At 37.1% G+C, this 26,566-nt stretch overlaps 1 protein-coding gene across 1 annotated transcript in view; it reads left to right on the top strand.

Moving 5' to 3' along the window:
• LOC126248502 (protein unc-79 homolog) overlaps positions 1–26,566 on the top strand; it is an 875,350-nt gene that overhangs the window by 846,403 nt on the left and 2,381 nt on the right. The window lies entirely within an intron of this gene.

Raw genomic sequence — 26,566 nt, forward strand, 5'->3', positions numbered from 1 at the left:
TGTGTGTGTATATATGTGTGTTGAGGAGGGAGGAAGAGAGAGAAGAGAGAGAGAGAGAGAGAGAGAGAGAGAGAGAGAGAGAGAGAGAGAGAGAGAGAGAGGGATGTATTCATGTAGAGAACATGTATTCCAATATACCAACAACTGAAACAATAATCTTTATTGGACAAAATCTTAAGACATACAGTACACTTCCATGTGAATACATCAAAGAAACAGTCAAGCTGCTAGAGCCAATAATAGAACAGAACTATTTCCAGTTCCATAATGATTTCTATTTATATAGTGAAGGATTATCATTAGGATCCCCAGTGTCTGGAATCATAGTAAGCATTTTTATGGACCATATAGAACAGGTCATATTTTTTAAAAATTGTGCCAAATAGGTACAACATCCTATACTGGATCAGGTGTATGGATGACACCTTTTGCCTGATAAATCAACCAAGCAATAAAATTGACCAGTTACTTAAATTCTGTTCGTGATAAGCTAAATTTTACAATAGAAAAAGAGCAAAATATGCAGTTAATTTCGTGGACCTTGCCGCAAAGAACCATTAAAACCAGCACACATTTCACATATGCCAAAAACTGTCAACAAAAGACACAATTATACATAAGACATAAACTCATCTTAATTGTCAAAAACAAGCAGCACTTATATACATACTCCCTAGACTACACACGGTACCATTAGACATGGACAACTACCAAAAATGAATACATAGTACAAATAGCCACAATCAAATTGTACAAAGAAAACTTACTTCTGCATCTATACTCCACAAGCCACCCTAGAGTGCATGGTGGAGGGTACCACTACCTGTCATCTCCTTTCCTGTTCTACTTGCAAATGGAACAGGGGAAGAATGGCTGTCTAAAGGCCTTCTTAAGAGCCCTAATTTCTCACATCTTACATGAAACGCATGTTTTCAGCAATAGACTTATTCTGCAGTCAGCCTCAAATGCTGATTCTCTAAATTTCCACCATACTGCCTCCCAAAAAGAGCATTATCTTCCCACCTAGGATTGCCGTTTGGGTTCATGAAGCATCTCTGTAATATTTGCATGCTGATCAAACCTACTAGTAACAAATCTAACGGCATCCCTTTGAATTGTTTGAATGTTTTCCTTTAATCTGGTATGCTGGGGATCCCAAACAATTGAACAGCACTCAATAATAGGGTGCAATAGAACTCTGTATGCCATCTCCTTTGCAGATGAACCACACTTTCTCAAAATTCTCCCAATAAAACAAAATCAACCATTTGCCTTCCACACTACCAACCTGTCATTTTCATTCCATTTCATACCACTTTACAATGTTACACCTAGATATTTAATCAAGGTGGCTGTGTCAAGCAGCACCTTGCTAATGCTGTATTCAAGCATTAAAGGATTGTTTTTTGTACTCATCTGTATTCACTTACTTTTTCTACATTTAGAGCAAGCTGCAATTCAACACATAAATTAGAAATTCTGTGTAAGACATCTTGTATCCTCCTACAGACACTCAATTATGACAGTATCACCAGCAAACAGCCATAAATTGCTGGTTTCCCTATACATCATATCATGCATGTATATAGAGTGTGGTCCTATCACAATTCCGTGGGGCATTCCTGATTATAACCTTGTGTCTGATCAACACTTGCCTTTGGGGACAATGTACTGGGTTATATTATTTAAAAATTCTCTGAGCCACTCACATATCTGGGAACCTAATCCTTATGCTTGTAACTTCCTCAGCAGTTTACATTGGGTCACCATGTCAAATGCTTTCCAGAAATTTAGGAATATAGAATGTGCCTGTTGCCCTCCATCCATGGTTTGTAAAATATCATGTGAGAAAAGGGCAAGCTGAGTCTTTTACAAGTGATGCTTTCTAAATCCTTGCTCATTTGCTGACTGAGTGTCCATTCTTTCTGATATGGCTGAAAGAACAGAGACCATTTTGATCCAGCAGACATCATGAACTAAGACACAAAGGAATTACTGACATTGGCTGCAAGTGGACATTGATTGAAATCAATGGGGAAAGATGAAAATTTGTGCTGGACCAGGATTTGAACACAGATCTCCTTCTTACTTGGCAGATGCTCTGACCACTAAGCCATCCAGACACAGCAAGCACTGCAACTGCACAGACACCCTACCACACTTATTTATTTATTTAGTCCTTCAAATCCTATATGTATAGAATATATACAAGGATATTGGACATGGTTAGGTATTTACAAGATAAAATACAGTTTGTATTGCAATCTTAAGGACTAGATATTGAAGTAATTTAGCACAGATTCATAAATACAACAAACATTACAGGCAACATACAAATTAGAATATTAATAATGCATCTTTATTTTTGTTGTTTGGCTTTTATATATTCTGTCAGACTGTAAAAGCAATGATCAATTAAATATGCCTTTACTTCAGCCTTAAAACTACAGAGTTTACCTATTGATTTAATATGTTTAGGTAGATTATTGAAAATCTTTATCCCAGTATGTAGTGTGCCTTTTTGGCACAATGATGTTCTCACCCGTTTCACATGAAGGTCAGATTTTTGCCTTGTATTGTGTGCATGTATATCTTCATTTTTTAATAAGATATCTGGGTGTCTATTGATATATTGTTTGATGAAAACTGATGTTTCATAGATAAAAATGCAAGGAAGAGGAAGAACTGACAGTTTCTTGAATATGGGTCTGCACGATTTCGTATTGTTTACCCCTTCAATAATTCTTAGTATTCTCTTTTGCATCCTGAAAAGTTTAATATTTGTTGTTGTATTGCCCCAGAAGATTATGCCATATTTAATTACAGAATGCACATAGGAGTAGTATACATTTAACAGGCTGGCTTTGCTGCAACAAGTTTTTAAGATCCGTATCATGTAACAGGTTTTGCTTAGTTTTCTTTGCAAATATTCAATATGTACCGCCCATTTTGTGTTGTTCTGGAGCCAGAGTCCCAGAAATTTAGTGCTGTCAACACTTTCAAGAACTCTGTCCCTAAGTTCTATTTCTATGTTTGGGTGGTGTCTTCCTTTTACATTATAGAAATTCAGTGCTACTGTCTTTTCTTTGTTTATAATTAGCTTGTTGTAGCTGAACCACTGTTCTACACTGTTCATTGTTTGGATAGCGGAGTCTTTTAGTTTTTCTTCTGTTTTACCACTAATAAGGAAGCTCGTATCGTCTGCAAATTGGAGGGTAGTTTGGCAATACTTATTGTACATAAGATCGTTGACATAGAGGAGAAACAGAATGGGTCCTAATACTGATCCTTGAGGGACACCATATTTCACATTTTCATATCCTGAATAGTAGTAGCTGATTTTGTTATGATCAGTATATTGCACTTCAACCACCTGTTTGCGACCACATAGGTATGTCTTGAGCCACTCATTGGATATACCTCTAATTCCTAACTGGTCAAGCTTCTGCAGTAGGGCACTATGGTCAATGACGTCAAAAGCTTTAGATAAATCAAGACATATGCCTGTCACAAACTCACCTGCATCCAGTTTAGTATAGATTTCATTAAGAAATTCAAATATTGCACTTTCAGTTGAATAGCCTTTCCTGAAGCCATGCTGTGAAGGAGAGAGAATCTTATTTTTATTTAGGAAATCAGACAATCTCTTATAAAAAACTTTTTCTAAAATTTTAGAAAATACAGGCAGTAGGGCTATTGGTCTATAATTTGAAACACATTCTGGATTTCCTTTTTTGAACAGTGGTTTCAGCTTTGCTGTTTTTAAGCATGAAGGGAAGGTTCCTGATGCCAGTGAGCTGTTGCACAAATGTGTCAAGGGTTCAGCTAAGGCAAGACAGCATTTTTTAATAATTGCATCTGGTATTCCATCAATTCCACATGAGTAGCCTGTTTTCAAGGTTTTTATAACTGATAAAATTTCTTCAGAATTTGTGGGTGAAAGGAACAAAGATGTAGACACATTTCTCACACTATTGCATGTTGGAGGTGATATTTTGTTGTGTTCTTCCAGTCCACTCACCAACTGTTCACTTACGTTTGCAAAATATTTGTTGAAGGTCCCTGCAATTTCTGTTGGGCAAGAAATCATTTGTCCTTCATAACATAAGTTCACATTTTTATATTGTTTAGTTTCACTTGTTGTTTGATTTTTTATAACTTCCCATATAGTTTTAGATTTGTTTTTTGAGTTTTCAATGTATTTGTCATTTGCCATTGTTTTAGCTTTCCTTACAACATTTTTGAGGATCCTCTTGTAATTCTTCAGGTACAAATGAAATTCATGAGGCATGTTCTGTGTCTTTGCTATATCGTGTAATCTTCTTTTCTCTGCACAAGATATTCTAATACCTATTGTAATCCATTTGTTCTTCTTGAAGTTAGGTTGACATTTTTGCTTTTTTAATGGAAATGCAGCTTCAAAGTATGACATGAAGATTTCCATGAATTTTTCAAACTTTTTGTTAGTATTCTCACAGGTATACACTTCATACCAAGTTTCTTCACTTAGTCTCTGTACAAAAAGGTTTATTTGTTTGTTAGTGAATTTCCTTGCTTCTTTTACAAGTTCCTCTTTCTCAGTTGTTTCACTTGGGGTGTGCAAAGCAATAAACTGTGCATAGTGATCACTGAAGCCAGTATTAAGATTTCCGGCACATAAATTGTGATTTACATTTGTGTTTATTAATATCTGATCAATTGTTGAGCTAGTTTTTGGTGTAACTCTTGTAGGAGAGTCTATGGTGGCTTTTATGTTATATGTTTCCAGTAGGGTCATCAAGCTTTGCTGGTCTTTTGAGATTTCTTGAAAATCAATGTTAAAATCTCCACATATGATCACTGTTTTGTTGAAGTTTTTTATAGTATTTAAAGCTGCTTCTAGTTGGTGACAGAAATCATTTAAGTTCCCATCAGGGCTCCTATATACACAGATGATTATTAATTTTAATGCAGAGAGTTCAACTGCGGATACTTCAAAAATTTTCTCTTCAGCTAACAGTTCAATGCATTTTATGTTACAATAATCAATGCCACTTTTAACAAATATACATGACCCTCCATGACTGGATGTAATTCTAGAAAATGATGAAGAAAGATTGAAGTCTGCAAGTTTTGTGACTGACATTGCATCTTTAGGCAGCCAGTGTTCAGTTATACACACTACAGAAACGTTTTTTAGCTCATCAGTACATAAAATTTCAACTTCACTTAATTTGTTTAGCAATGATTGGACATTTTGATGAATCAGCATGAAATTAAAGGGTTTGTTAGGCTTTGGGATATTGTTAGACTTTGGCATATTTAATTGATCACTTACCTTTACCCTGTCCCATCAGACCCAAATTCTCAACTTATCCATACTACTAATGTAGTGCGACTTGCTGACTATCCCCATTACTCATGGCATTTTGCTGATTTCCATAAGAGTTTGAGCCTGATGTGCATCTGCACTGAAGAGATCATTGGCCATCTCACCTGAATTTTGTCTATACACATGATGCCTGAATTTTTATATCAGGCAAGATGGCCAACTATCTCTTCAGTACAGAGGCACATGAGGCCTGAATGCTTACAGAAATTGGGAAAATATCTCAAGTAATGAGGATAATGGGCAGGGGCACTACATTAGTAGTGCGTGGATAAGTTGAGAATTTGGATCTTATGGGAGGTGTGCTAGAGTAGTCAATGCAATTACAATGACCACTGTGTCTGGATGCTTAATGGCCAGAGCATCTTCCTAGTAAGAAGGAGACCTGGATTCAAATCCAATTCTGGCACAAATTTTCAAATTTCCCCATTGATTTCAATCAGTGCCCACTCACAGCCAATGTCAGTAATTCCTTTGTATCTTAGAAGCTTTTCTGTCTCAAGGAAATTTACTATATTCAAACTGAGAATGTTTTCAAGAAATTTGCAACAAATTGATATTAAGGATATTGGTCTGTAATTTTGTAGACCCATTCTCCTACCCTCCCTCTGTACAGGAGTCACCAGTACTTTTCTCCAGTCACTTGGGACTTTGCAGTAAATGATAGATTTGTGATAAATGAAAGTTAAGTAAAGGGCCAGTGCCATAGAGTATGCTCTGTAAAACCAAATTGGGATTACATCTGGATCTTGCAACTCTTTTGGTTGCACCTTTATGCCAGGGATGCCTATTTCTATGTCTTCCATGTTTGGGTCTGTGTGACAGTCAAATGATTGTATATCTGTATGATACTCCTGTGTGAATGGTTTCTTAAATGTGAAATTTAAAACTTCATCTTTCCTTTTGCTGTTTTCTATTGCCACATCAGACTGGTTGATGAGTTACTGGATAGAAGCCTTTGATCTGCTTGGTGATGTTACATATGATCAGAATTATCTCAGGTTCTCAGCAATGTCTTTCTCTAATGTATGATGATGGAAGCTGTTGTATCCTTTGCACATTGATCTTCTTATGGACACACAAATTTCTACTAACTTTGCCTGTTAACATTTGCACATTCTTTTTTGAACCAAAAGTGCAACAGTCTCTGTTCCCTCAGCATTTTCCAAATCTGATTATTAGATCATGGAGGGTCCTTTCCATCCTTAATACACTTACTTGGCACATACGTCTCCAGAGCACAATTTACAGTCAGTTTAAATTTTACCCATAATTCCTCTACATCTGTCATATTGGTGCAAAATTATGAACATTCATTGTCTAAATGGGATGCTAACAACAGCTGTTCTGCTTTTTCTTGCACAAATATACTCCATACTGTCTTGACAGATTTAGTAACCATTGTCACAAAGATGACATCATGACCATTAATCCCTGTCTCTATGCTGACACTGTCTGTAAGTCCAGGCCTGTTTGTAGTTACAAGGTCAAAAATATTTCCAATGTGTGTGCATTGTCTAACTAGTCATTCAAGTTGTATTTGTAAAACATGTTCAAAAATACTTCACAAGACTGTCTGTCTGTCTGTACCACCTGCAGTGTATCCATCAGTCTATATACTGTAGATTAAAGTAACCTCCAACTAATACTACATGATCTGGGTATTTCTTTGTTACTGTGTGTAGATATTCCTTGAATAATTCTGCAGCTCTTATGGTGGATCTAGGTGGCTGGTAACATCTGATAATTAACTAGAGTTCACCTGGACTTTCTCCTCATGTCCAGATAACTTCACCAAGTAACAAAGCTAAACAACAAAAATCTAGAAACAGGAAAAAGCAAACCCCCATCTTTCATCAACAAAAGGGCAGAACCCCACACAAGCAAACATTCAAGACACAAACAGCAACAACACAGTGTGAGAAAGAAATGGAAAAGAAAATATGGTAATCAGTGATGTAAAACCACAAATACACACAAAGAATAAGCAGTATTTTCAAAACAATAAGGCATAAAAATAGCCCACCAACCCTATAGTTCAATTCAAAAGTACTTTCCAAAAACAATAGGGATAACTGACCCATGTGTGAAAACAGGAATATACCAACTGAAAACTAATAAACATGACAGAAGATACATTGGTCAAACCAAAAGGATATTTGACACCATATACAAAGAACATGTAAGAGCATGGAAGTATAGGATGAAACAGTCAACTTTTGGTGAACACTTACACCAACATCAACATAAAATTACCATCAGAGACACAGACATGGGAATTATATGGATAAACATCAACAAAAAATACCTCTTCACCATACAAGAAAACTACCACATTCAGAAACTGTAACAGAAAAGAAACAATTCATAAATGATAATACCAACCTGAAAAACCACACACTGTTTAAACTAATTGACCATTTAATACAATAACACTTAATAATAATAATAATAATAATAATAATAATAATAATTTTATTGTCTTTAAGCCATTACAGCAATAGACAAAGTCATAAATATAATGCGATACAGTACAGTACATGCTATAGAAGGACAGAATTGTTAAGAACTTTACAGTTTAATATCACAGGTCATGAAATCGTTTACATTGTAGAATGGGTTTACAACTAACCAGTCATAAAGGGTTTGTTTGTATTGTTGCCCTGGTAAATTTTGTATACCTTGTGGAAGTTTGTTAAATAATTTGTGGCCCATAAGTTCATAACTTTTAACTGATTTTGACAGTCTATGGTAGGGCGTATAGATAGAGCTGTTTGTACTAGTGCTGTAACAATGTATATTTGCCCTGCGTTTTACTTTAGGTAAGTTCTTTTTTGTGTAGATTAAAACATAATAAATATATAGCTTTATCACTGTCATGATTTTTTGTTGAGTAAACAAAGGTTTACAATTAGCCTTGTATGGTGAGCCTGTAATTATCCTAATAGCTTTCTTTTGCAGCAATAGTATATCATGCACACAAGTGGAGTTTCCCCATAAAATAATGCCATAGGATATGATGCTTTGGAAAAATGAGTAGTAAGATACTCTAACATAATTTTTAGGTACACAGTGCATTAATCGCCTTAACAAATAGATTACCCTAGAGAATTTACCGCTAATATACTTAATATGTGGATTCCAAGAAAGTTTATCATCCAAATATACCCCCAAAAATTTAACACAACTAGGATCATCTGCTGGAAACTTGTCTTTTAAACTAAATACCATCTGCTGGGTTTTGCTTTCATTAAGCAAGAACCCATTTGCTTTAAACCAGAGTGAAGCTTGCTCAATTGTCTCTGTAACACATGTTTTAAGGCTATTAAGATCATTACTGCTGTTCAGAAACGTTGTATCATCAGCATAGAGTACTGTTCTGGATTTGATAAATGATGGCAGGTCATTTATCATTATTAGGGAAAGGAAAGGGCCCAGCACGGATCCCTGCGGAACACCTACCTCAACTTGTTCTATACTGGACATTTCTTTACCAACACAGACGGCTTGCTTACGGTTTTGTAAATATGATCTTAATAGCTTAAGGCTGTTACCTTTAACACCATAAAAGTCCATTTTTTCGAGTAGTAGTGTATGTTCTACACAGTCAAAGGCTTTGCTTAGGTCACAAAAAGTCACTTGGGCAAAGCATTTATCTTCAAATACTTGATGGATGTATTTAACAACATTGTCTATGGCATCAATGGTTGACAGGTTTTTCCTAAAGCCATACTGTGATCCACTTATTAATCCTATGTTATCAAAGTAAACAGATAATTGTTGGTAAATTATGCATTCTAGAACTTTTGAGAAAACTGGGACTATGGATATTGGCCTGTAACTTGAGACATCTTTTTTATCTCCTTTTTTATGTACTGGAACTACCCTAGACAGTTTAAGCTCATCAGGGAAAAAACCCTCCAGTATACACTTGTTTATACAATATGTTAGGGGGTACACTATACAGTCCATTACTTTCTTAAGCATGTTACAAGACAGGTCATATATGTCTACACTGTCTGATGATTTTAACTGCTTCACTATTCTTAACACAAAACCAGGTGCAACCTCAGAAAAATTGAAGGTACTTGTGTTTGTTGATGACCTAGCAATATTTTTTGACAGTAACTGTGATGAGCTGAGTTCAGGTTTAATTATAGCACTTCCTACTTCCTCAACTGATTTAATAAAAAAGTCATTAAATTCCTGAGGAGAGATACTAATTTTGTCACTTCTTTTATCTTTGGCGACACTATTTATTAGAGTCCATGCTGCTTTGCACTTATTGGTGGATTTCTCAATACTTCTGAGATTGTGTGCTTGTTTGGCTTCAACAATTGCTTTTTTGTACTCATTCCTAGATTTAACATAGGCTAGTTTAGCATGGTTGGTTTTCAGATTTTTATAAATATTGTACAACAACATAACTTGATTTTTCATAGTAGACAGCTGTTTTGTATACCATGGATTTTGTCTATTTGGAACTTTTGCTTTTAGGACTCTGTCAGTTACTTTGCATTTCTTTATTGGTATGCAGTCATTAAAGTGTCCCAAAAATGCTTTGAGAAACCTATCAAATAGTACCTTTGCTGGCACATAATTGCTTAGAGTATAATGTGTCTCATCATAACACAGGCCAAACCAATCTCTGTTAGAAAGGGACGTACGAAACCTGTCAATTTTCTCATCTGTGACTGGTCTAGTGACCACAACTTCTGGGACAAGCTTATTTACATAACTCTTATCAAGAGGGAACCTACTTGTATAATTTAAAGATACTGAATCATGATCAGAATATGGAAATACTGTCAAAAAACATGATTCTTCTGTTGTTTTAAAATTTACAAAAATATTGTCAAGACATGCATGTTCTCTTATAGGTTTGTTATTGACTGAATGTAAGTTGTACTGTCTTAGTAGGTTTTGGAGTTCAGTGGCAGTACGTTTTTGTGTTGTGACATCGAATTCAGCATTCACATCTCCACCTATCATCATCATCATCATCATCATCATCATCATCATCATCATCAGCCAATTCAATCATTAAATGATGTGGCCTCTTCGAGTTGTGGATTCAGGTAGGTTTTCAGCAGTCTTCTCCAAGTGGGACGGTCTTGGGCAGTTCTCTGCCAGGTGTTACCAGTGATCTTCTTGATGTCTTTGTCCCATCTGTCTGGTGGTCTTACTCTAGGCCTCCGGTGCTCCCTCGGACTCCACTCCAGTACTAGCTTCATCCATCTGTTGTCTTTTCTTCTTGCGATGTGGCCAGCCCACTGCCATTTCAAGGAACCTACTGTCTCTAAGATGTCATTAACCTTCGTCACAGACCGGATGTCATCTGCCCTTTTCCTGTCCTTTCTTGTATATCCCAGCATTGATCTCTCCACGGCTCTCTGTGCTGTCCTAAGTTTCCCTTTTGTAAATGAGTTCAGTGTCCATGTCTCGCAGCCATACGTCATCACAGGAAGAATGCATTGATCAAATACTGCTTTCTTCAAATTTACTGGCATTTTTGATCTGAACACTTTTGAATTCTTCCCAAATGCTTGCCAGCCAAGCTTGATGCGTCGATAGATTTCTGGCCTTATGTCTCCCTCCATATTTATAATCTGGCCAAGGTAGACATATTCACTGACCTCTTCTAGCAGACTGTCCTTGACCTTCACATCTCCAGCTGGGACCCATTTGTTGGACATTACTTTTGTTCTGGAAAGGTTCATGTTCAAGCCAACCAGCTGACATTCCGATGCAAGATCTGTAACTAAGTTTTGGAGCTCTGCGAAGTCTTTGGCCAGTAAGGCAATATCAACAGCAAATCTCAAGTTGGTAAGCCTTCTTCCATTAATTCTAATTCCCTTACCTTCCCACCTCAACTTTGACATAGCCATTTCCAATACAGCAGAGAACAGTTTTGGGGAGATGGGATCACCTTGCTTGACACCCCTCATGATGCGGAATTCTTGAGTTGATTCGCCGATGTTAACATAAGCTGAAGAATTCTCGTAGATTTTCCTGAGCACTTCAATGTATGCTGCTCCCACTCCTTGCTCACTCAAAGCTTGGAGGACAGCTACATGGCTAACGGAGTCAAATGCCTTTTCAAAGTCAACAAAGGCAATGCAGAGAGGCAGTTGGTATTCATTCGTTCTGCTTATCACTTCACTAATGGTCAGAATGTGGTCAATAGTGCTAAAATTGCTTCGGAATCCTGCTTGTTCTATAGGTTGGGCTGAGTCTAGGGTGGAACTAATTCGGTTTAACAAGATCTTTGTGAAAATTTTGTACAAAATTGAGAGAAAGCTGATAGGACGGTAGTTTTTAATATTGTGAATACTTCCTTTCTTGTGTATCAATATAATCATAGCCTTGTTCCACGATAATGGGATTGAAACGTAGTGCAGGCAGGAAGTAAATACTTTTGCCAAGTGATTTATTGTTACCTCTCCTGCCAGTTTGAGGATGTCAACGCTGAGCTCATCATCACCTGGCACTGTTCCCTTCTTCATGGTATCTAGAGCACACTTGACTTCTCCACCTATCACAATATCATAATGTATCCATCTAGTATTTGTAAGTACATGTAACAGCAGGTCCAGTTTTTCTAAAAATACATTGGTTATACCCTTAGGTGACCTGTACAGGGAAATTACAACTAACTTAAAACTGTCTATTACTATACCAGCAGCTTCAAAGTTCTGTTCATCACACAGAAAATCTAGATCTAATCTATTGAATGTACCGCTAAGTGACTTGTTAACATATATTGCCACACCACCTCTTAAATGCAATTTTCAGCAGTAGCTACTGGCTAGAATATAATTATCAAATTTAATAAATGTAAGTTCACTCTCACTAGCCCAGTGTTCACTTAAACAAAAGATATCAAACCTATTTTCTAATCCAAAGTCATTGACAATAAATTCTTTATCCCTTACTCCTTCAATGTTAAGATAACAGATTATAAAATCAAACCTGTCTTTCTTTACAGATGCACTATTTTGCTGAGAGGCTATTAAATCTTTGGCACTTTTTATCTTATGGGCTTCTTCCCCTTGCTGCCTTCTACTTAAAAATCATTTAGACGTAATGGAGGTACAGTTTTCCGTTTGCCCGCTACACTTGATACTGCTTCTACTCCTGGAGGTCTCTTCGCATCTTCTTGTTCATGGCATGATCTAAGTGGCTGGGTTCCCACTGTAGGTAGTTCAAATGTTGCTGCAGAATGGACAGCTGGATCACCTGTTGGTACACTTGTTGCTGAATATGCTGCCACTTTTGCTGTTTCTGCTATCTTAGTTCCTGAATGAGGTGTTCTACCTGTTGTAACTGTAGTTACAGCTTCCTCTCTCCCAGCACATTCTTTTGTAATCAGTGATACCTGATGTTGTGTTACTGCTGCAACTGGAGTACATGGTAGGGAAGATACTTTGCAGGCGTCCTTTACCAGTGGTAGTGGAATAGGATCACTTTTCTTACATCTAGGAGAAACAATATCCACTACCATTTTGATCTTTTGACTGAGCAGCCATTTGCCCCATTTATTTAAATGCATACCATGTGTTGTGAAGTGCTGTCTTTCAAGATCGTCAATACTGAGGAAAAAAGCATTTGAAGTGGTCTTGCAGATCTTTTTATACATCCTGTTTGCTTTTTGGATTTCTCTGTTCACACAAGAAGATTCAGTAAGGTCATGTCTGTGTGGAATGCCTACAACAATAACTTTTTGATCCTCTGTTGTACGTAGCGCATCTCTTAGCGCTCTGTTTGCTACTACTAGTTCATTCTTATATACATCGTTTGCACCGCCCAATATTACAATGCATTCACTTTGTGTCACGTGATTATTGTTTTTATAGTTTCTCAAAACTTCTTTTAGGCCTGCTCCAGGTTTCACAACACTTGTCACATTGAGATCCTGCTGGAAACAAAGAATTCCTGCAATTCCTCTTCCGTGGTTGTCAGCAAGCAAAACTGTAGGCCTACTAAACAGTCAGACCTCCACATATTTCACCCACTCACTACCACCCACTAGTCAGGCCTCATTCACCACTACCATCTCCTCCCAGTTTCTCTTTTATGATCATTATCCTCCAAAGATTCAAACCACAACTCTCAACCCAACCCCTCCCCCCAAGCCCCACCATATCTCTGCTGAACATATGTCAAGTTTTAAGAGAAGTTAGGATTTAGCCAAACCTTTAGTTTGAGGAAGAAACCAAAAAACATATTTCTAGCTTATTACATCAGCATAAACAGATGTTTAAGAATTTTCAACAATCAGCAGAAATTTCAACTCTACCCAATTTTAAATCAGTCAATTTGAAGTGTCAGTTATCTTTATTGCGTCAAAATATTCAAGGACTGAGAAATAAAATTAATGATTTAATTATGTGCATAGATGACATAATCTGCCTCTCTGAACATCATGTGACCACTGGTATAGAACTTTTAAGTGTTACAGGATTTAGGTTAGCATCTCACTTTTGTACAGCACAAATGGATAAAGGGACTGTCAGGAACTGTCGTAAATTTAAGAACATAGACATTCATAAATTTTGCCTAGAACAGCATATGGAAGCATGTGCAACAGAATTAGAATTTCACAAAAAATCCTTCATAATATTAAGTGTATATTGAGCACCTGCAGTTAACCTTAATCTGTTAATAAACCACCATGAAGCTGTACTGGCCCATTTAACAACCAAAAACAAAGAAACAGTGATTGCTGGTGACTTCAATGTAGATTACCTTAAAGACTCTCCCAATAAGAACTTAACTGAGTTAGTAACACTATCATTCAACTTAATTCCCACTGTAAAGTTCCCCACTAGGGTAGCCTATTGTTCACAAACAGCCATTGATAATATCTTTACAGAAAAGTCCAATGAACAAAATTATACTGCAAAACCAATAGTCAGTTGCCTCTCAGACCATGACATGCAGTCCCTTCTGTTGAATGTTAATACAGAACAGGATATAAAATCTGTTAAATCTGAGCCCAAGAGTGTAATCAATAAGCCAAAAAATTATTATTTTAGGACACTCCTCAGAGACATTCACTGGAGTGATGTTTACAGTCCTCATGGCATGAATGAAAAATATAACACTTTTGCTAATAAAGTGCTTACCTTATTTGAACACTGTTTTCTCCCAAAACTAACCAAGGTTAGAGCAAAGTCTACAAAGAAGCCATGAATTACTCAAGGAATAGAGGTATCTTGTAAAATAAAAAGAAAACTGTATTTGTCAATCCGAAACAGTTCTGATGTTGATGCTATTGCACATTACAAGAACTACTGCAAAATTTTAAAGACTGTAACACGGATATCAAAGCAAATATATTACAAGGGAAAGATAGTCATATCAGATAACAAAATGAAGACAATATGGGATATAGTGAAGGAGGAGACTGGTAGAACCAGACATGAAGAGGGGCAAGAAGCATTAACAGTAAATGATACATAGGCGACAGATGTGTTTAGTGTTGCAGAACATTTTATAATTGTTACTGAAAATATGAGGTTGTCAGGTTCTGTAGATGCTGCTATGGAATACCTCAGACCAGCCATTTCAAGTAACTTCAATAATATGAATTTGACCCTCACTACTCCAGCAGAAATAATGTCCATCATAAAATCTTTAAGCTCAAAAACATCTAGTGGGTATGATGAAATATCAACAAAGTTAATTAAAGAATGTGATTCTGAGTTGAGTAACATATTAATCTATCTGTGTAACCATTCATTTAACCAGTCAAGTTAAGCTACTACTTTAAGAACGGAGATAAAGAAATAGCATCAAATTTCTGTCCAATTTCACTTTTGCCAGCATTCTCAAAAATTTTAGAAAAGATAATGTACAATTGGCTTTATAACCATCTTATCACAAATAACGTACTGTCAACGTCACAGTTAAGATTTCTAAAGCGTTCTGATATTGAGAAGGCTATCTACACTTACAGTGAAAATGTTCTTAATTTATTAGACAAAAAATTGCAGGCAACTGGTATATTTTGTGATCTGTCAAAGGAATTTGACTGCATAAATCACAATACCCTTTTAAGTAAATTAGAATGTTATGGTGTAATGGGAAATGCTGCAAAATGGTTCAAATCTTATATCTCTGCCAGGTAACAAAGAGTATTATTAGGAAAGAGACATATATTAAGCTATCAGGCATCATCCAACTGGGAACCAATTACATGTGGGGTCCCACAAGGTTCCATCTTAGGGCCCTTACTTTTTCTTGTGTATATCAATGACCTTTCATCAGTAACATTACCAGATGCCAAGTTCATTTTGTTTGCCGATGATACAAACATTGCACTAAATAGCAAATCAAGTGTAGTCCTAGAAAGATCGGCTAATAAAATATTTGTGGACATTAATCACTGGTTCCTAGGCAATTCTTTGTCACTAAACTTTGCAAAAACACACTACATGCAGTTCAGAACTTGTAAGGGGTGTCCCACGAGTATATGCCTAACATGTGATGACAAGCAGATAGAAGAAGTGGACAGTGTCAAATTCTTGGGATTACAGTTTGATAATAAATTCAACCGGGAGGAGCACACAACAGAACTGCTGAAAGGTCTTAACAAATCTCTATTTGCAAAGCAAAATTGTGTCAGACATAGGGGATATAAAAATGAAAAAGCTGGCATACTATGCTTACTTTCATTCCATAATGTCATATGGGATTATTTTTTGGGGTAATTCATCAAGCCATGCTAAAGTTTTCCAGGCACACAAGTGAGCAATAAGAGTTATATGTGGTGTGAACTCAAGAACATCCTGCAGAAGCCTGTTTAGGGAACTAGGGGTACTAATTCCTTAACGAAATTTGTCATTAAAAATATATCACTTTTTCAAACCAACAGCTCAATTCATGGAATCAGTACTGGAAATAAGAATAATCTTCACAAGGATTTAAAGTCACTTACTCTTGTACAAAAAGGTGTGCATTATTCAGTAACACACATTTTCAATAACTTGCCAGCAACCATAAAAAGCTTAACAACCAATGAAATTCAGTGTAAGAGAAAACTAAAGGATTTATTGGTGGCCAAATCCTTCTACTCCATTGATGAATTTCTCAGTAGAACCAATTTGTGTGTGTGTGTGTGTGACTGTCTATATATATGTTGTAGTCCTATATGTTTATTACCTTATAAATAAATAAAAAACTTTTTTTTTTAATTTTAAATTCGGTGCATTAATGTGATCTTAGTAAATGAGTGTTTGTAAAATGATTGTTTCCTATAGTGTTCATTAAAAAAATGATCATTCCACTTGGGTCCTGTGGAAGGTACATTAGCTCATTTGTTTCAGTTGTACATATTTGTCATGTATTATTTATTTATTTACTTATTTATTTATTTAGCATCCAATAGATCACACATGTGAAATAGGATTTGTCGTTTGATTACACGTAACACATAACAACACATACACATAATAAATTGACAAACATACACAAACAGCAAACAAATTACATACACATAGTACATAAGTAGTGTACAAGAACTTATTACCCAAAAAACAAAAGTATGTGTTCATGATAAACAATTTTAGAACATGAACTATGCCTCATACACAAAACGTATTACGGATATACACAAAACATATTACGGATATTTAACAGATTTTTCCTAAGTACCATAATTACAAAGTTGAAAACATCATTAAATTAGTTTTAATTTTTTAAAAATAAGTACAGCTTTCAATCCACAGTCTGAGACAGGTATTCATTTACACTGTAGTAGCATTTTTCCATCAAGTATTTTTTTACTTCATGCTTGAAATTATTTTTGCCTTTCAATTCTTTAATTTGAGGTGGAAGTGTATTTAAAAGCTTTATTCCTAAGTGGCTATCATGTTTCTGACTTCTAGTTTTTGCTACATATGGAATGTGCAAGTCTTTACAATGCCTTGTATTGTGATCATGGTAGCTTGAGTTGTTCTGGAGATCGCAGTTATTTTTACTTATCATTTCCAGGCATTTAAAAATATATATTGATGGTATTGTAAGTATCTTTAGTTGTCTGAATAAGGGTCTACAGTGAGTTTGTGGTGGGCTGTGTGTCATGATACGAATAGCTCTTTTTTGCATAATAAAAATGTTATTTAGTATTGACCTGGTTTTTCCCCAAAAACTTATGCCATAGCTTGCAACTGATTGGAAATAACTAAAGTACACTGCTCTAATACATTCTTTGCTGCATACCTTGGATATTATTCTTAAGGCAAAACATGCTAAGCTAAGTTTCTGAGTAAGATATACACTGTGTTCATTCCAGTTTAAATCTTGGTCAATTCGCATTCCCAGAAACTTTATGGTGCACACTTTTTCTATTTGTTTGCTATCTAGCATAAGGCACATATTTTCCACTTGACACTTACTTCCATGCTGCATAAAGTTTGTTTTCTTTATATTTAACGTCAGCTTATTTGAATAAAACCATTACTGTATGTATGAGAGCATTTTCTCTGCTGTAGTACACAATGATTCTTTTATATCACTAATTACAATACTCGTGTCATCTGCGAATAGTATAATTTTGGCTGAGCTGTCTGGAGCGTGTATATCATTGATATAAATTAGAAATAACAATGGGCCCAGAATGCTGCCCTGTGGAACACCTATTTCAATTTGTTTTGGTTCAGATATGAGTTTAAAATTGTGAAGATTGTTGGATGACCTCAGCTCAACAACTTGTGACCTGTTTTGCAGATAAGATTCAAACCATTTTTTAACAGTACCCCTGATGCCTATTGCCTATTGTTATATATATACAAGGTGAGGCAGCTAAGTCATAACACCCATTGTATCTCCCCAACAAAGATGCCATTTGGACAGTGAATTGCAGTGACTGGGCCTATTTGAATTCGTCACAATTCGTGTTTGTGCTATTTTTTATTACAGAGGTATGAGGCCAACTTTGGTTTTTTCAAATCAAACTCTATGTTGAATTTACCGTAACATGATGGTTTTAAAAAGACGGTTTCAAATATGTGTATATTATAATATTTAGGCAAATAGTTTATGTAACACAGATATATTCTCATATTGTGTTCATCCTTTGAAGTGGCATTGTCCAATGTGACCTTTCCTTTTGTGCAGAGTACATGGTAAACGTTGCGAGTCCATCCTTACACAAACACACCCATTTACTCAACAATAGTATTATATACTGCGATATTTTGCACAAAAATTATTTGATGGAGTCACGCAAATATTATTCAGTTATTTCACAACTGTGATACCAAAGTAGTAGACAACATACAGTATTAAATTACTAGAAGATTTTAATATATTTTAAGTAACAGAAATACAAATGTGAATGACGAGGCCCTTATTCATCACAATTATTTCGTATGTATTTGTTTTTTATTTGAAAATATTTACTATTGATCACAATACGAAGAAAATACACACAAAGATGCAAAATACATACTATGCATGATACAATACTAAACTGAAGCATGTGCTCAAAATGCTTCCCCTCTCCTGCAATGTACATTTATAGTTGCCGTTCGAATGATTTGTGAATGGCTGCGAGGATGTCACATGAGATATCAGCGCACGCTTCGATGATATGTTGCTTCATATCATCTGGCATAGTTGGTATTTGAACATACACTTTATGTTTGATTGCTCCCCACAGAAAAAAATTAAGGGAGGGTCAAATCAGAAGACCGGGCTGGCCACTTCACTTCAGCACGTCGTCCCATTCGACAAACCGGGAACTTTTCATTTAACAGCTCTGTAGCTACACGGGAAGAGTGAGCAAGGCAGCCGTCATGTTGAAACCACATGAACTGATGTGTAGTTAGTGGTACCCCTTCCAGCAAAATGGGCAGAACGTTTTGCAGAAACTGTGCATAGTTATTGCCATTTAATATACCAACAATCCAGGAAATTTTCATTTAGCAGCTCTGTAGCCCCACGGGAAGAGTGAGCAGAACAGCCATCATGTTGGAACCACATGCACTGACGTGTAGTTAGTGGTACCTCTTCCAGCGAAATGGGCAGAATGTTTCACAGGAATTGTGCATAGTTATTGCCATTCAGTATACCCGGAATGAAGTACATCCCCACAATGACATTTCTGACGATGCTGCACCACACGTTCACACTCCACGGTTGCTGATGCTGTACCTGTCAAAGCCAATGAGGCTTCTCTATTGACCAGTAATGCATATTATGCAAATTCAAATTACCGTGGTTGGTGAAAGTCTCATCATCAGTAAAAAGCACCCGTTGAAAAAATGTTGGATCATCTTGTAGGCACTGCAGAGCAAACTGGCAAAATTCCTGGTGCTGTTCAAAATCCACACCAGTGAGTGCTTGATGTAATGAGAGGTGAAACAGGTGAAATCTATGCCAGTGGAATATGCATTGAACACTTCTCTGACTTATACCACATTCCGAGGCGATACGTTGTAACGAAACAGTAGGGGCGTTATGTGTGAACGCTAGAACGCTGTCTTCATGTACCTCACCAGCTGCAGTTTTCTGCCTTGTCCACTGTATGGCATTCCATTATCCCTATTCAAGTAGCTTCTTGAAAATATGTGCAAGAAGCTCGTGCATAGGAGGCTCACGATCAGGATACAGCTCTCCATATTGCTTTATTGCTCTAACAGCATTTCTTCTGCTTTCACCATACACTAGAAGTATATATAACTTTTCTTCGTTGGTGTACATGTCTGCTCCAAGGAACTGTGACAGAAATGCGATGTCTCATTACCCCAGCAGCACATTTATACCCTTTTCTCCAGCTACCTCGTGTATCACCTTGCGGCGTTATCGAGAAGCAGGAAAACAATGCCTTCACTGTTAAGTTCCTCAGTGGTCAACAGGAAAGGTCATATTGGACAATGCTGCTTTAAGGGACGAACACAATACGAGAACATATCTGTGTCTCAAAAACTATTTGCCTAAATATTATGATATTCACATATTTCAAACCGTCTTTTTAAGTCCATCATGTTATGCTAAAATTTAACATAGGGTTCCATTTAAAAAAACCAAAGATGGCCTCATATGTCTGTAATAAAAAATAGCACAAACATGAAATGTGATGTATCCAAGTAGCCCCTGTCCCTGCAATTCACTGTCCAAAGGGCACCTTTGTATCTATTATGGTTGGTGAGATATAAGGGATGTTATGACTTAGCTGCCTCACCCTGTGTGTGTGTGTGTGTGTGTGTGTGTGTGTGTGTGTGTGTGTGTGTGTGTGTGTGTGTGTGTGTGTCGACAGTGCTCATGATCTACACAAAAAATAAATGAACAAATATAAACACTGTAATACTGTGCTGAGAGCAGAACACGTGTAACCGCAAGTGTATATGTACAACGAAGTTTCTGCTGATCTCAGCCTCTGCTACCAACGAAGGGAAACAACCAGAATATAGCAATGGAAACTACAAGTTGGAATATCAACAACATAGGGAAAGACAGACTGGTACTCACTGTAAGGTGACATTTTGAGTCGCAGACGGGCACAATGAAAAGACACTTAAACATCAGCTTTCAGCCAAATTCTTCTTCAGAAAAGGAAACACATACACATTCATTCACACAAGCAACCACACCTCACACATACATGACCACCATATCCTGACATACTTTTAGTTTTATCCATATGAGAATAAATATTAGGTATTGACAGATCATGCAGCAATGAAGTGGTTGTTAGGTTTGAAGGATGAATCAGGCAGACTTACACATGGGCATTACAGCTAAGTGAGGTTGACTTTGAAGTGATTCAAAAACTGAGTAAGAACCATGGTATTTTAGATAGGGGGCATATGATGATGTATTACCTGGGCATGGAGGTCATAGAACCACAGACAAAAGAGTAACAGAATGTTAGTGTTGGAGAACAAGGAAACAATATGTAGATCAGTGTGTAAAAAATTCTGTGTCATGTGCACAATGTGAAGATTTAAGTCATCAATGAGTCATGCCACAAAGGTTGCCAGAGACAACTAAGACTTAAAAGATAACAGGAATGGGTATTTTAGCATATTTTATCCAGACACCAGTGGGAAACTGCTACATTCTGACTATTATAGATCATTTTTCCTGATGTATGGCATTGATCACTACTCCAAACCAACAAATCAATAGGTGGACAGGATAGTGTGTGTGATGGTAAATAATTAGCTGCTAAAGTTCAGAGTTCCAGAAATGCTAATCCCAGACCAGTGCACCAACTTCATGTCAGAGCTGACAAAGCAGTTATATCACTAGTTACATGTTTGCAAACTGCAAACTAGCCTATTATCCATGGGCTAATAGAAAGTTGGAATGCAGGATAAGTAAGATGCTGAGATATTACTTCAATAGCCACAATAATGACTGGGATCTTTTCTTATCATAGATGGTAGCAGCTTATAATTCAAAAATATATGACAACACAGGTCTGTCACCATATGAGATAGTGTATGGAAGCAAAGTACCTCCACCATATGAGGTTATCAAACCAAAGATGGGAAAGAATGGGAAACCTGTATGGAACTTCACTAGGGTATTGAAGGAGTTATGGAAGCGAGTGCAAAAGGTGAACACCAAGACCCTTGAATGCCAGGAAAGAATGGGGCATCGTAATAATACATTACAAGAATGTTAGTTAGGGCAATGGGTAACGTTGACAAGCCCGTATACCCAGGAAGGTAAGACAAAGAATTTCATCACTCAGTATCAACATTCATACCAAGTTGTTGAAATGCCATTGCCAGTACATGTCAAATTACAGTTACCTATGCATATGACTATTGTGTATGTGGGGTGCTTTCATCCTTTTAAAGGTGCACCAGAAACATTGCTGCAGGTGGTAGCATTAATCTCTAGGAGGAATGTAGGGGGTAAGAAGATGAATAGGGAACCAGAAGCACTCATTGAAGCCACATGCAAAATTCCATTCACATTAAGGTCTTAGAAAGAGGGGAGCATAATAATGTGTTTTATTTTTAAGTGAACTGGCAAGATTCTGTTACAAAATGACATCAGGTGACATAACTGGAGTTTTGCATATACTTGATAGTGTATTTCCAGGTGTGGATCATGTACATTGGATATTCTAAACAGGGGAAGGAAGAGTAATTGCAGCTACCTTTTCCCAGGCAGCATCACCAGAATCATAGATTGGATAATGAAGAATTTTGTGTGTGTGAATTTTTGGTGATGATGGTAATTATGGGGTTCTTTATGGTATTCTGAATGTACATTTTTTGTGATTTGTGGTAGCAGTATGTTTTTTCCATGTTTGCAATATGTAGTGGATTATGTTGTAGACTTCTGGTATCTGAAGTGATTTTGTCTTGTCGTATATCACACTGATTGGAATATTGGAGATTAATCATGTAGTGCCTTTAGGTGACTTTTGTATGATGATTAGTAAGGGATTTATATGATTTATGGCACATTGAGGATTTCCCTGTTGTTATATGTAGAGGACTATACAGGATCTAGGAGAATCACTGTTAACAGTTATATTTCATTCTGAATTTTTTATTTTTTCTCAGTTATTTGTCTTGTTAGTATGGGGCTTTGGGAGATTGCTCATTTTGATTTGTTTCACTTGTCAGTGTACTTAAGATGAGATTTGTTTTGGTGTAACTGATTATGTAGATGGGCATATGGTGACATACTATCCTTACTGTGGAAGTAACAGAAAGAGAATGGGTTTGTGTGTGAGCCTGACCCAAGTGATCAAGAGTGTTACAGAACCATGTGAGGTGCAGTTATTTCTAGGGGGAGCAGAGCAAAAGGATAACCATGGGATGTGCTGGCACTGCAACCCTATTTTCAAAAAGCAGAGCTACATTAGATATAGTCAACGTATGAGCATGAGGTGGTTGTTGCAAGTCATTATGAGCAAGATCAACCAAGGGGTACAGTATGACTACAGCTGCAAGGCAGTGGTTTGTTAATCAATGGTACAACTTATGACATATCTGGACCAACGTTTCATCTCCTGGATACCACAACTGGTACTATCATTGTGAATATGGGGTAATACTTATTGTACTATCCAGATAAACTACTGACCCATCTCAATGACACCACTGAATATGACCTTCTTCACTCACTGCACAAGTTAATAGCAACTCAAAAAGAAGGGATGAATGTGGAGCAGATGCTCACACATGCAACAGTACCATAATAATTGGCCCCACAGAGTTTTGATGATAAGTGTTTCAGTTTTGGGTACCACTGTAGTTTTAACTCTTCCTAGTGCAGCCTGTATCTATTTAAGGAGAAAAACTGCTCTCCCACCTGTGAGCCCATTACACTAGCTACCTGTTGACTGAGTCAACCTTGGGAAGTAAGAATTGGCTGAGTAAATAGCCAATGGACATTTTGGTTCAATCTGAATTACAGTAAAGAAAATCTAATATGTAAGGTGCAAAAAGTGAGTTGAGACCTTTTCCAGAAGGATGGACACTCTGTGATCTGGTGGAACAGATCTTCCAAAGAGAGGACACAGACTGCACCACAGATTTGTTTAGCCTAGCAGGAGAGACCCCTGACTGACTACACACCACAGATGGAGATGACCGACATCTTTGAAGTAATGTACTCCGGTCACATATTTCATATTGCTTTTTCATTTGACAACACAGTCTTCACACTATTGACATTTTCAAAATACTAAAACTGATTATTGCAGATAATTTGTAGGAGTAGACTTAAGGTGCATTGTTGCACTCTTTTTTATTATGCTCAGGCTACTTGAGCATTGTAAATCTATACATTTACAGCTGTGTTCTCTTTGACAGACATATTGACATGAAACTCTTTAACAGTGATGAAATACATAGCTATAACATCAGAACAACTGATTAACAGACAACCTACACTGATGAGCCAAAACATTAGGACCACTACCATCCATAATACTGAATGCTACATGGTGAACTTTCAGGCAAGTGATGCAGTAAGGAAAGTATATAAGCAGAGCACAGGTGAACTGGGAATTATTCTTGCAATGATACAGGCCACAAATGGGAAAATTCACAGACATAAGTAACTTTAACTTAAGGCATATTGTTATGGCTCAGGACCTGAGAATGAGCATCTCAGAAGCACCAAAGCTAGTTGGCTTTTAACATGCTACTGTCATGAGCATCTACAGAAAATGGTTGAAGTATAGTGAAACTGCAAGTAGGTGACCAGGTGTTGGACATCTGTACCTCATCATGGAATATGGAGGTCAGAGGCTTGCCAACCCTGTAGCAGGTCTGATGCAGATTACAGTATTGGTGCAGGCACAAATGCTATGAAGCACACTGTTTAGCACACCGTGGAACATAGGGCTCCAGAGTGGTTGACCTCTATATGTCACTATGTTGATCCAATGACATGCAGTGGGTTGGAAAGACATTGAGATTAGACCGTGGATCGATGGAAACATACCTCCTGGTTAGATGAATTACATTAATATTCACTGCACCTCGGATGTAGGATGGCAGGGAGTATTGTGCTATGGAGAATGTTCACTTAGACCTCCATGGGGCCTGTGGAAGTAGTCAAAAACGCCATGACAGCACAGCTGTGGACTGCATGAGCATTATTGATACACGTGTGCTTGATGTCTCCCCTGATGGCCATGTTATCTTCCAGCAGGACTACTATTTGTCTCACAAGGCCAGAATCATACTACAGTGGTTTGAGGAGTGTGATACTGCACACACATTGACACCTTGGCCATGAAATTTGCCTGATCTTAACCTGATGGAACACACCTGGGATCTTATCAGGCACTAGCTTCACACCCACAAACCACTCACCTGTAATTTACAGTAGTTGCATGACTTGTACGTAGACATCTGGTGTCATATACACTCAGAACTCTACTAAGGACTTGTCAAAGCCACGCCATACACATCTGCTGCTGTGTTGTGTTCCAACACACTATTAAGCAAATGGTCATAATGCTTTTTCTCATCCATGTATTTTACAGTACAATAGGATTTTATGAACTAAACAATGCAGATATCATTTTGTAAGATAGTAACTGTACTTATGGTCTTAATTATTCTGCTTATGTGCTGTTGTTATTAGCTTCACAGATGATAAGTGTATTCATTGTCTTATTAGCTCATCCTGTATATCTATTTATATTAATTTATTAATTGTATTTAAATGCTTGACTAATTACTTTACTCAGTGTTCTAGCATATATTGTATTTAGTACATGTTTGTATATTAACAGTATTTATGAATAATATTCACTGTCATGTTGATTTTAATCATGTACCAAAGACAACGCTTATCTTACTTCATGCGATAAATGGCTAAAAGGAATCCTGATTCTGGTCCAGAGTGACTACATGCAAACATTTTGTGGTCATTCACTCATAGACACAAGTGGTCTTCATATCTGAAAACTACACCATGTGATCATAAGTGTCCGGACACATGGCTGAAAATGACTTACAAGTTCATGGTTCCCTCCATCAGTAATGCTGGAATTGAATATGTTGTTGGCCCACACTTAGTCTTGATTACAGATTCCACTCTTGTAGCTATACATTCAGTCAGGTGCTGGAAGGTTTCTTGGGGAATGCCAGCCCATTCTTCACAGAGTGCTGCACTGAGGAGAGGTATTGATGGCGATCAGTGAGGCCTGGTACGAAATCGGCTTTCCAAAACATTTCAAAGGTGTTCTGTAGGATTCAGGTCAGGAATCTGTGCAGGCCAATCTGATTACAGGGATGTTATTGTCATGTAACCACTCCGCCACAGGCTGTGTATTATGAAAAGGTGTGCGATCATATTGAAAGATGCAATCGCCATCCCTGATTTGCTCTTCAATGCTGGGAAGCAAGAAGGTGCTTAAAACCTCAATGTAGGCCTGTGCTGTGACAGTGCCATGCAAAACAACAAGGGGCGCAAGCCCCCTCCATGAAAAATATGACCACATCATAACACCACCACCTCCGAATTTTACTGTTGGCACTACACATGCTGGCAGATGACATTCTCCGGGCATTCGCCATACCCACAACCTGCCATCAGATTGCCTCATTGTGTACCATGATTCTTCACTCCACACAACATTTTTCCACTGTTCAGTCATCCACTGTTTTATGCTCCTTAGACCAAGCAAGGTGTCGTTTGGCATTTACCAGTGTGATATGTGGCTTATGAGCAGCCACTTGACCATGAAATCCAAGTTTCCTC

This window comes from Schistocerca nitens, chromosome 3, assembly GCF_023898315.1.
Source record: "Schistocerca nitens isolate TAMUIC-IGC-003100 chromosome 3, iqSchNite1.1, whole genome shotgun sequence".
In the NCBI taxonomy this organism is placed as follows: domain Eukaryota; kingdom Metazoa; phylum Arthropoda; class Insecta; order Orthoptera; family Acrididae; genus Schistocerca; species Schistocerca nitens.